Source organism: Hoplias malabaricus, chromosome 2 (genome assembly GCF_029633855.1).
Source record: "Hoplias malabaricus isolate fHopMal1 chromosome 2, fHopMal1.hap1, whole genome shotgun sequence".
Classification (NCBI taxonomy): Eukaryota; Metazoa; Chordata; class Actinopteri; order Characiformes; family Erythrinidae; genus Hoplias; species Hoplias malabaricus.
Window position 1 is genome coordinate 59847291 of NC_089801.1, and position 12919 is coordinate 59860209.

At 39.4% G+C, this 12919-nt stretch overlaps 1 long non-coding RNA gene across 1 annotated transcript; it reads right to left on the bottom strand.

Annotated features, from left to right (window-relative positions):
* Positions 1-8070: 8070 nt before the first annotated feature.
* LOC136674641 (uncharacterized) lies at positions 8071-9084 on the bottom strand. Its single transcript, XR_010796078.1, has 3 exons — positions 9004-9084; positions 8789-8887; positions 8071-8698 (listed from the first exon to the last, which is right to left on the bottom strand). It is a non-coding gene; the product is annotated as an uncharacterized lncRNA (long non-coding RNA).
* Positions 9085-12919: the final 3835 nt, after the last annotated feature.

Genomic DNA, 12919 nt, shown 5'->3' on the forward strand with positions numbered 1-12919 from the left:
TCCAGAGCCTTGAGGAACCCGGGGCGAACTTCATCCACCCTCTGGGCCCTACCACCAAGGGGTTTTCTTACCACTTCAGGCACCTCAGCCCCAGTGATAGACGAGCCCTCCCCGGGGTCCCCAAACTCTACTTCCTCTGTGGAAGATGTGCTGGTGGAATTGAGAAGATCCTCTAAGTATTTCTTCCACCTAATGACGTCTCCAGTCGAGGTCAACATTTCCCCATCCCCACCATATACGGTGTTGGTGGAAAACTGCTTTCCTCTCCTGAGTCGCCTGATGGTTTGCCAGAAACTTCTCGGAGCCGACCGAAAGTCGTTTTCCATGTCCTCACCGAACTCCTCCCACACCCGAGTTTTTGCCTTAGCGACAGCCAAAGCCGCGAGCTGCTTGGCTCTTCAGTACCCATCAGCTGCCTCCGGAGTCCCCCGAGCCGACCAGGCTCAATAGGACTCTATCTTCAGCTTAACAGCCTCCCTCACCCGGGGTGTTCAACACCAAGTGCGGGGATTGCCACCCTGACAGGCACCGACAACCTTGCAGCCACAGCTCCGTTCAGCCGCCTCAACAATGGAGGTCCGGAACATGGCCCATTCCGACTCAATGTCAATAGCCTCCCCCGGGATGCAGTCGAAGCTCTGCTGGATGTGGGAGTTGATGATCTTTCTGACAGGTTCCTGATCCAACTCACTACCAGGTGGTGATCAGTTGACAGCTCAGTACCTCTCTTTACCCGAGTGTCCAGAACAAATGGCCCAGGCCTACTATAAAGTCGATCATCGAAATGTGGCGTAGGGTATTCTGATGCCAGGTGTACTTGTGGACACCCTTATGCTCGAACATGGTGTTTGTATCGGACAAGATCTTGTTGGAAATTACATTTTAATTTTTATTTTACTACCAAAATGGAAGTAAAATATATTGCACAAGGTAAAAAGTTTGTGAAATACAGCCTAAAAAATATCCTAAGACTGCCTTGATATTAATAAAAAATCAATGCAGATTTTAATATTTTTTTAATAAAAATGGGAATATAATCTTTTGCATATAATAAAAAAAATACATTAACCCTCTATGGCATGAATTTTTATTTTTTTAGGAAAAAATTATTACTGACTATTTTTTGGAAGATTGGGGGTCCCTGATAATGTATCAGTCATAAAATTTGACACCCCCCGACACACCTCAAGCCAGTGTTACTATATTTGATCACTTATTTTTTGACATTTTAGGGGAAGCTGAGCTTCCCTTGCAGGCTTAGAGCAATCGACTCTGGTTGGAACACACCCTCCGATCCCCATTCTTAAAAAGGGGAACTACCACCTCAGTCTGCCAGTCCAGAGGCACTGCTCCTGATGTCCACGCAATGTTGCAAAGACGTGTCAGCCAGGACAGCCCACAACCTCCAGAGCCTTGAGGAACCCGGGGCGAACTTCATCCACCCTCGGGGCCCTACCACCAAGGGGTTTTCTTACCACTTCAGGCACCTCAGCCCCATGTATCAGTCATACAATTTGACACCCCCCCACACACCTCAAGCCAGTGTTACTTTGTTGCCTCAGGGCAACAGTGTGCAACAGTTGTACTAAAACACAGAGGATTTCTATAATACATTTAATACGTGAAACAATGTAAAAACGTGTGATACATGCATGAGAATATTATATTACAACAAGCTTCAGCAAGGATTCATTAATCACCACAAAATAAGACTTATGCATCAATTTTGTAACATTGGAACTCTATCTATACTGGAGGTATTTTGTATGTTTGGGTGCGTGTGTGTGTGATGGAAAGTGTGTTTTTTGTGGAATATTTTTTGATAAAATGTTTCTTTTTTAGCTAATTGTGAATTCCTATTCTGTGTGGAACTTCACACTTTTTTGTGGTTGTGAAGCATAGGTGTGCATTCCGGCATGTGCGTGTGCCTGGCAACCCAAATAATGACATATACAATACACAGAAACTGCTCCAGTTGATTTGTTCTACAATGACTTGCAACATGTCTTCAGAAAAATGCTGAAAAAAAATGTTGATTATGTATCTGACAATGATGTTCCATGCTTACCTCGGTGGAGAACCCAACACAGTGCGAACTTTACTGATTACCCAGAATCTGGCCCCCCTGGAGTACTTCAAGCTATTTTTTGAAGACATTTTGCAAGTCATTGTAGAGCAGTAAAGTCTATATGCTACACAATGCATTGTCAAAATAATTTTCTTCATTTTCATCATTATCAACAGGCAAACAATAAGCTTCAAGAAGAAAGCAGGCATTTCATTTATTCATTCATTCATTATCTGTCAGCGCTTATCCAGTTCAGGGTTGCGGTGGGTCCAGAGCCTACCTGGAGAGTTAATAGAGGGTTGCCATAGAGGGTTAATATTTAAATTAAATATTATTTAAATAATGTTAATTACTAGAGATTATGCTACACTTGCAGATGCTGTAAATAGAAACTGACACCAGGCTATGTTTACCACACATTGCATTTTGGGCAAGCATTATATAAACTACAAAGTGAAGGATATATTTCATGGTTTGTTTAATTGTAACATTGTAAAATCCCCATATTAGAAATAATAAGATTTGATCAGAACTGCTCACACATTCACAGATGAAAGGTCCACTTTTCTAATGTAAACAAACCTAGGCCTTTAGAGTAAAGGACAGAAAGTCACATGGTGGTTACCATGATGAAAATGTAGCTCATATACAAAGATTCAGATGAAAAGATATTTGGTCCCAGCATGAGCTCAAGGAAAACATGGCATTTCGAACAGCAAAAAATAAGTCAATATTACCCACTTATGGAGCAGGTGTAGAGAAATATTATCAACTCTTTTCATTCCTTTGAAACTTATAAGGTCTCTCCAAATGCCTCCAGATGCCATTTCTTGGCCGTGGCTGAGGCAGCAACAGAAAGAGAGGGAGCATCAAAGCCGGGGCATAGGTAGATGTACAGAGCTGGGGCCTGGTCCTCCCCTTCTTTGGAGCTAATTTAGGGACAAAGGTTTGTTCATCTGGAAATGAAAAACTGAAACTGACAGTTCACGTCTTGAGATTGAACTCTGAAAATTACAACACTGTATTCACAATTAAATTAAGCACAGAAATATTTTTATTTTGTTTAAATAGAATTTTGATTCAAATAATTTATTTTAAATAATAGTTACAGACCTTATTTTCAAATTCACATTTCTTTTTCCACTTTCAGATCTTCTTTCTGTTTCAGACTCCTATGCCCCACGTCTTTGGAATTCACTCCCAGACTCTCTGAGGGCACCACAGAGCATGGAGTCTTTAAAAAAAAACTAATTTTTTTTTTTTTTTATTCAAAAAGGCTTTCTAGGATTTAGGTTTTTATTTTTATATTTTAATTAATTCATTTTTTTTATTTATCTGATCTTGTTTTTATTTACTTTTTTCTTAATGGATTTTATTGCTTTTGATTATCCTGTAGCACTTTATGATTTCCTTGAAATGTAAAGTGCATTACAAATAAAATGTATTATTATTGCTTTGGGAGGAGGGACATCAGCTGAGAGGGGTGTGGTATGACTGACAGCATATAAAAAAAAAGAGGACCTTCCCCAGTGTTGACTATAAGAAATATCACAGAACACTCTCACTAAACATAATATAAATGATAAAACATTAAATTTAGTGACTAAGTTCTGTATAATGAGCTTTTTTAGACAGTATCTGGCACCATTCACAGTATAAGAGACAGAATTGCTAGATTGTGTAGTTCCAAGCCACACTTTAGTTTCACAGCACTTTGCTGGCAATGGCATTTGCTCCATGAAGACAATCTGCAGTGTGCAGGTACTGAACCTTAAAAATATTGCCCCTTATTCTCCAGCTTCTTAGTCTGATATCCTGTTCTACCATAAATGGTGGTTTAATTTAAACTGGTTCTGTTGCTGTGTGTATACCCCTTTACATTAACAGCATTTACACAGTGTTTTACATGCACATTTTCCAGCGTTAAAACTGAGTGTTGAAAGATGCAATACCATTAAAGGTGGAAGAAAAAATATCTAGTTAACATTTCTTATCTGCACAATAGAGCCAGCAGCTTGTCCTGATGGAGCGGATGCCATAGCCAGCAAAGGGCTGGGGGGAAAGTGTGACTGGAGAACTACACAATCTCGCAGTTTCTCGCTCTTATAGTGAGATTGGTGTTGAATGTTGTTTAAAAGAACTCACTATAGAGAACTTTGTCACTAAAGTCAATGTTTTACACTGAATATTGTGTATAGCGTGAGCTCTGTGATATTTCTCACAGCCAACAATGAGAAAGGTCTTTTGCCTTATTTTTTATGCTGTCAGTCATTATGCCATACCCCCTCAGCTAATGACCCTCCCATGTTAGATCAGGGACAAAATCTGTAACTAAAAGTGAAAGTAAAAAAAGGTCTGTAACTGAAAAAAAAGATTTGAAACAAGCAAAAAAAAATGTATCAAAATATGAAAGTGAAAAAAATACCTATTTAAAGTAATTCTGAATCAAATTTCTATTTAAACTGACAGAAAAATCATTCTACCCTTATTTCTCAAGATTGGAACTTTCAGTCTCTTTTTTCAGATTAACATTTGTCCCTAAATTTGATCGATTCCACCATTTTATGAAAACCCTTCACCCTTACACCATCTTATGAAAAAGCATGAACACCACCACTTGCTGACTGGTTGGAATAGTGTTTCAGAATGAGATCCCTTTTTTTTTCAGTTCACTGAGCAAGACCTGTATACAAACACTAATCCTTTTTTCAACAGTCAAACAGACCAGAAAGCTAGGTAATGATGAGGAAACCCTGAATTAAAAAAAAAACTGTATTGAATTTACATAATTTACATTTCTTTTAAGCCTATTATTGGAGGACTGTCCAATAAGAAACACCCCCCCACCACCATACAGATAACCAGGAATGCAGCAGAAGCCACATCATACACAGAAGCATTGTAGCCTCTCACTGGATGGGTCCCCTTCATAGGCAGCTCCTCCTGGTAGTGACCAATCAATGTGAGTGCATATGTCCTCCATTAGCTCTGCAAAACGCATAAAGAACACACACACATACACAAACAAACACACACTAAACCAAAACAAAAAAGTACTGAGTCATAGTGTGAAAACTGAGTGCTGTACCTGTTGATCTCTTCTCGGAAGTTGATTCTTGGGCGGCTGTGTTTGTGGTTGAGGTTGTGATTGTTGTGTCTGCTGCTCTTTTTTGTTCTGTTGATGTAGATAAACATTTGACAATTTGATACCAGTAAAAGTCCTTGGGTAATTTTGGAGATGATTATTTTACTGACCGCGACCCTGAAATGGAGAAGCGGAGAAGGAAATGATGATGATGATGATTATTTTACTGGGATCATCTGAACAATACAACAAATATAATGAAAACTCACTCTGATATTTATGTCACTGACCACTTACAAAGTCAGTACACTTATTGTCTGTTTATTAAGGACTCCCCTGAACCATCAGTGCTATAACTGGGAGGGTAAATATTACAAGCTTCCTCTGATTATGTAAATCATTGGGACTGAACACACTTTGGAGAAAAGCACTAACTGCCCAGATCAGTTATGTTAGCAAACATGTGCCTGTTACAGCCAGCACTGCACTGACTGATGTGGGAGGAACAGGCCATGATCTTGGGGATACCTGGTTATAGCCATGACGTCACCAGAAATCAGACTCCCAGTGATAACGTGCAGCTGTGTGCCAAAGGGACCCCATGGCACCCCATGTTTTTTGATGAATGTAAGTTCACATTCAGGAATTAGTATGACCTTTAAATTATGGCTATTTTCTGCTTATATCAGTGCACATTTTTTTAACATATTGAACAAATACATTATTTAAAAAATCATGCATTTATAAACATGATAATTATGAATACATAAAATCAGTCTCAAAACTCACCCTCTGTAACCTGTAACAGAATCTCAGTGTAGCAGTAGCCTCTCTATCGCACACCAGTACTTTCCTGCATCTTCTGTTCTCAGGTCAGTGATGGTGATGTTGAAGACTCTCTATTGGAAGTTCCAGACTTCGCAATTATGTCTTCAGCACTCAGAGTAAATATAGAATATTCCCCTCTGCAGAGATACTTTATATACGATTCATATCCAGACTCATAGTGGCACTGAATTTGAACTGAGTGTCCCCTGAGTCCAGTTACAGTTGTAACAGCATTGACTCCAGCTGTAAAAGTAAAACAATGCACAACAATAAACATGTGCCAAACACCTCCATGTAGAGGTTTAACTGGAACAGCTCCTAGAGGAAGAGCTAAGCCTAGAGCCTAGAGTAATTATTGTACAGTACATGAGTGCTCATTTTTCAGTGTTGCCTTTCATTAACCCTTCACAAGCTGAATAGTTTGATATGAAAGATATGGTGATGAAATGCATGTAAATGTGAATTTAAGATTTGCAAAAATTGAGAAAACATTCTTAGACCTTAGCAGAAACCTCTTTCTCTATAGTATTACGTTAATCCTTCAACCCACCCACAGCCACCAACCCCACACAAGTTTAAAGAGTGATTTTAAATGAAGTCATGATGCAAAACAGTGGTCAACAGACCCAACTTTTTTTTAAGTTATTGATATCAAATCTATGCAAAGGAATAAGAACTTATTAACATTTATACTAATGGTCTATGAGTAACAGTAATATTATTAGTACTAGTAGTAAATGAGCTTTAGATGTACATGAGAAGTGGTAAAACTCACCTGGAAATAAGCTGGTCATGAGAAGAATGAGTGTCCACATGCTGGATGTTGTCAAAACCTGTTTCTTCTGTCTTTTGTCGCTTTTGTTTCTGCTGTCGTCACTGCTTAAGTGGTCATAAGAGTTTCTAACCACTAGCGTTTCCTCTCACAGTTCACTCTCTTTAATACCTTTATCTCTCTCGTTATCTCTCCACATCTCTCTATTATGGACAGCGTCATCACCCTGCACCAACTCAGAAATGTGAACAGCTTAGACTAATAGAAATGAAGGCCCTTCTCTTACTTCAGCAGTTACACAAATTGCACTGACACTCTGCTCTGTTCCTAGAGCTCAGCATTGACGGCTCTTACACTTGTGTTTTGTTAATCTAGTGTTTCCCTATTTGTCAGTTTCAGCATTTTCTCTTTTTGGAGGAGGACAGTGACTGAGTCAAAGTCCTAAGTGGAATCCCACTCAGATGCTGTGGCAGGTCTTCAGCAATATTCACCCCACAGCAATGAAAAACACTCATTAGAAGTTATTACTAGCATTTGTCTGCAGTTGTTACAGCTCAAGGCGGCACGACCTGGTATTAGGTTAAACATATGGAAACACCCATATAAAAGATGGTGATCCAATTTTGGGGCCTAACTCGATCACTATTATTTTGTGTGGTGTTTCCCAGTATAACAGTGGGTGGGTGGGTGTTTCACAATTAAATAGGATGATTGCTTTCGTTTCTGTTCCTTACTTTTGGGGCACTTTGTACTTTTAAAATTCTGACACCAGGCCTCAGGCCAAAAGAGCCACATGTTGACATTGATGCGACACCATAGGTCCCTATTATATAAGTCATTACATTTTAAAATGAGTATATGTTTTAAGGTTAGCGTTAAGCTAATAGTACTTATATGGAAAACTCAATGAATGAAAGTCTATGTAATCTCCCCACAACTCAGATAGATATGTGTGTGTGTGTGTGTGTGTGTGTGGGGGGGGTGCTTGCACATTCACATGTTCTGTTTAGAGTGTCAAAAGTGGTCAATCAGTGGAAAATACACAGATAAGTGGTCCTGTTGTTAGTATGCGATATGCTAAAGACTACTGGACCCGTGGGGTAAAAGTGAATGATTTATTCGCCTGATCATTTTTGCCACATAAATAATGTCTGATGTTAAGATTCTGAGATAATATTCAGACGACATAGAACAGAGAGAGAGAACAGGAAAATAAATAACATTTTTAGAAAACTAGCACACAAAAGAACAGAGCACAATCACTGGCCTGCCTTCCCAACTAAACCTCACCGGGAGATAACTAAGGCAAACCTTTCTTCTGATAAGAGTTATTATAAACAGCATATCTGTGTCTGAGCCTTCATCTTAGCCCAGGGTTTAGAGTAGTTTACTAGCGTCATGTGTACTTTTGTTTTATTCTAGGTTTGTTTCAAGCCACTTCTCTTCTGTGCACTACCACTGGCTGATGGTGAATGTCCTCAACTGGTTAATTTGCCTCCCACTGTTCTATGCATTAGCATGTATGCCACATGTTGCTTATTGACTGGTAAAGTGCTTTGGTTTTTATTTTATTGCCATTTTCCAAATTCAGGAAAAGTCCACACAGCACCGGAGCTGTTTCCAGCATTCAAACAGACCATAAAGCAGCAAATGGTGAGGAATCACCCTCTGAATTTTATATTAAAAATGTGTTGGAGTAAAATAATGTAGATCAATTATAAACTGTCCAATAGGAATCTCAGTCAGCTCTGTTCCTATTGAACCTTGCTAATCCTAGAAATCCTACACTGTGTATATTAACACCCCCTCCCAAGGGAACAGGGAACACAATAGAAGACATGTCAGACGCAGAAGCATTGTAAAATCTCCCTGGATGGATCAGCTTCATAAGCAGCGCCGCCTGGTGGTGACCAGTCCACATGAGTGCATCTGTCCTCCAGTAGCTCTGCAAAATACAGAGTGAGAACACACACACTAAACATTAACAAAAACAAACAAACAAATCAGGAGACACTGCGAGGACAGAAAGTTGTACCTGGTGATGTCTTTTTGGAAGTAGATTCTCGGGAAGTTGTAGTTGTTGTGCGCTGTGGAGTCGTGTTTGATGGCAATGTTTCTGTTGCTTGTTCTTGCTCTGTTGATGAAGATAAATATTTCACTGTTTGTTTTATGTTTATTTCCTTTGAAATAAGTTGTGGCGTCTTGCAACTAAAATATAAAGGACAGTGTAGATGGAGTTAATCTATTTACTAAGCATATTTCTGCCAGGTGAAAATTTCTCTGCCTTCCTGACAGTGGCGTAGCTCTATCCTTAAACTAATACTGCTTTCTAGTGGCTGTGCCAGGGAACAGCTAGTAGCAATATATAAAAAATTCACCTTTAGCTTTAAATAATCATTGCCTCACTGCTGCACTATAAGAATTCAGAAGCAGAGGTTTACAACACTGCTGGATAATTTACATTTTGTTGTTTATCCAAGTTAATCTATTAGATCTGCTAAACATACCTCACTACACCATCCTCCAACTGATCCATGTCCTATTCACAAAATCAATACACTCACTGTCTGCCTACACCTTTAACTAGGACTCCCCTAAACCTTTAATGCTGAAGCATCATTATCTCCCAGTGATAAAGCTAATGCTCAGTCAAGATCTCTTTTACACACACTTCTGAAATATGTAAACAGGGACTACGGCTTTTAAATTATGGCAAATTCCTGTATGTTTTTGTGCAAGGTTGTGTTTATTGAAGAAATACATTCCACATCAACAAAACAAATCATTGGATTGGGGTCAAAATGTGCCTGTATTTTTAAAAATTGTAAATCACACTCCTCTCACCCTCTTTAACCTGTAACTGAATCCCAGTGTAGATATCAAGTAAAGTTTTAGCTCTCTTTATTGAACACCAGTACTTTCCTGCATCCTCTGTTCTCAGGTCAGTGATTGTGATGATGAAGACTCTGTTCACTGTGTGGTCTTTCAGAGAGAATCTCTGATCTTTAACAGATCCAGAGTCAACAGGAATGTCTTTAGTACTCCAGACTAAAGTAGAACATTCCCCTCTGCAGAGATACTTTGTGTAGGATTCATATCCAGAGTCATAGGGGCAGTGAATCTGAACTGAGTGTCCTCTGAGTCCAGTTACAGTTCTAACAGCATTGACTCCAACCGTAAAAGAAAAATACAGATACACAGCAATAAACATGAGCCTATCACTGAGTGCTACATGAAACCCCCCATAGCTAATCAACTACCAAGCGTGCACAGGGTCTTGACCTCAATCCGATTAAACACCTTTGGGATGCATTAGTGTAGAGACTGTGAGCCAGGCCTCATTCGATGTCTGTCTGACCTCACAAATGTGCTTCTGGAAGAATAAACACACTCCTAAACCTTTTGGAAAGCCTTCCCTGAAGAGTTCAGGTTGTTATAGCACCAAAGGGAGGGCCACCCTCATATTAAACCCTGTTGATTAATAATGTCTCTCAAGTTCATATGTGTGTGAAGGCAAACATGAGAATACTTTTGGCAATAAAGTGTATGTACCTCTGAGGGTAAAGTCACAGTTTCTGAAAGTAATCTCCTGATATTTAAAATCATGTAACTACACTAAATACTGTCTTTAATAATGTACCCTGGACTGAACACTGATTAGTTCATTTTTATATTCTGATTTATTCCACTACTACTACTACTGACCTATGTGACGGTGTAGGGTCCTTTTGGTTAGTAATTTGTAGGTAGATTCTTCCTTAGCTCTGAAGGAGATTTTCCTTGCCACTCTCACCCCTGGTTTGCTCACCTGGTTTATATATATATATATATATATATATATATATATATATATATATATATATATATATATTTTTTTTTTTTTTAATGTTAAAACGTTGTCTTTACTAGAATGTGAAGCTGCTTTGTGACAAAAAGTGCTTTACAAATACATTTGATTTGATTAATTGTATTACACTAGAAATAAATTAAGTTACTAAATATTGAAATTAACATTGAACTATGCTAGCGTATAGTTTACTGAACACACAATCTAACAACCTCTGAGAAAACCACACATATTTACAGCTCACTGTCTGTGCACTAGTGCACTTATACACTTCAGTCTGTATAGATGCACTACTGTCCACTGTAGTGACAAGAAAGTAATAATTTCATGCAGGAAACGTGTACACACAAACAATCAAAGCATTCAGCACCAATCTATGAAAATCTATGAGCTATGAAAAATTTAACCAATTATCTCACATTTCCCTTGAGTGGCGATACCAGACGATACCAGTAAAAGACTTCAAATACGCCAGGCTTTCTGGAGCTTCCCTCAGACACAGGCTGGGTATCATTGCACCTCTTCTTTCATTGGGCTTTTGGTCAGAGACACAGCCTTGGACATGGCGACCACTCCATCAAAGCTGGTGGCATTCTGAGGGTGCATGTGGGGATTCTCCTTCGCAGGGTCTGCTTCCTTGAGAGAGCCACGTCCATGCATGTCTCTCCTGTGCCTTTGATCAGAGACGCTACCTCAGAAGGTGATCATTTTGAAGGTCCATATGGCCTTCTTCATCACAATCATGAAGCTTATGTTCCACTGCTTCGAGGATCAGAGGCCTGAGGTCTCTTTCATGCCCCAGACATTGCATCAAGCTTTGCTGGATTAAACTATAGCTTTCTAATTTTGCTAACTGAAATGAAATAAAACTTTGGCCGATTTCCTATTGCCTTGAGTCAACGGCTCTAAACTTAAACGAAGTAGATTATTCTCTATAACTTCATATCTGCAGGGCAGAACTTCCAAAATGGTAGTCCAATTTTCACAAGGGAAACTTCTCTTGTTCGTAATTTCCCATTTTCTTTTCTCTTGCTTCCCTGTTCTGTTTGTCTCTTCTGTTTTTCAATCTGAACTGACTGAAAACTCAACTGAACTCCACCTGAAGAACAATTCACCTGAAAAGTTTCAGTGCCAATGGTTTTTAAACCAGGATTCAGGAGCCCCACCTTGAAGGCCTGATTGGTCCTCAGGGATTGAGGATTGGAGCATCTCTTGCCTCCCTGAAGTAGTGACATCACATATGACATTTGACAAGATAAAGACTTCTGTAATCTCTTTCTGTTGAATGAGTATCCAACATGTCTGCATCATGCTCATGCAATATAAAATATATCATTCAGACAAAACCACGTTTTACATCATTTTTAACCAAATAACACACAAAGTATATGACGACCTTGGTAGTTCCTCAATAATACTTCATACGAAAGGTCATTTTAAAGGCATGATTTTAATTCCATTTTTGATTGTCCAACTGGAATTAATTTTACAGTAGTATCCCATATGCAACTTGAAACTGTTTTAAACCAATGGGAATTAAGATATAATTCTGTGGTTTGAAAAGTTCTTGATTAAGCAGGTAGCATAAATTGATCCTTGAAGTGTCTCTGCCATCACCAAAATTTCCTTTCTTGACACTTTTAGAGACCTAGGTTCATAAACAGGGCCTGTAGTGGTTTTATTACCCTCTGGGTGCTATCTCAGATTCCAATCTGGGCTGGGAAGTGAAGATGTCTCTGAAAGTGACCAGTCTAAATTCTAGTATTAAAGACCCAGAAAATCAAATTTCCTTTTAGAAATTAAAGCACATTCATTTCGTTACCCTACACCCGTCTCATTCTACATCACTGTCTTCACAGCAGGCTGCGGACCATTCTCTTTGTGCAGCTCTTAAACTAACTCTACTGAAAGGTGTTGGGTCACTCTGCTCTGTGTTCTTGAGCTAATCTGAAGGCCACATGAAGTTTGGAGGTCTGTAGCCATTGACTCTGCAAAAGTTAGAGACGTCTGTGTAATATGCACCTCAAGATCCCCTGCTCTGTCTTTTATAGTGGCCTGCCACTTTGTGGTTGAGTTGCTGTCATTCCCAATTGCTTCCAATTTATAATACCACTGAGCTCCTGAGAGTGAATCATCCATCCATCCATCCATTATCTGTAACTGCTTATCCTATTTAGGGTCGCGGGGGGTCCAGAGCCTACCTGGAATCATCGGGCGCAAGGCGGGAATACACCCTGGAGGGGATGTCAGTCCTTCACAGGGCAACACAGACACACATTCACTCACACACTCACACCTACGGACACTTTCAAGTCGCCA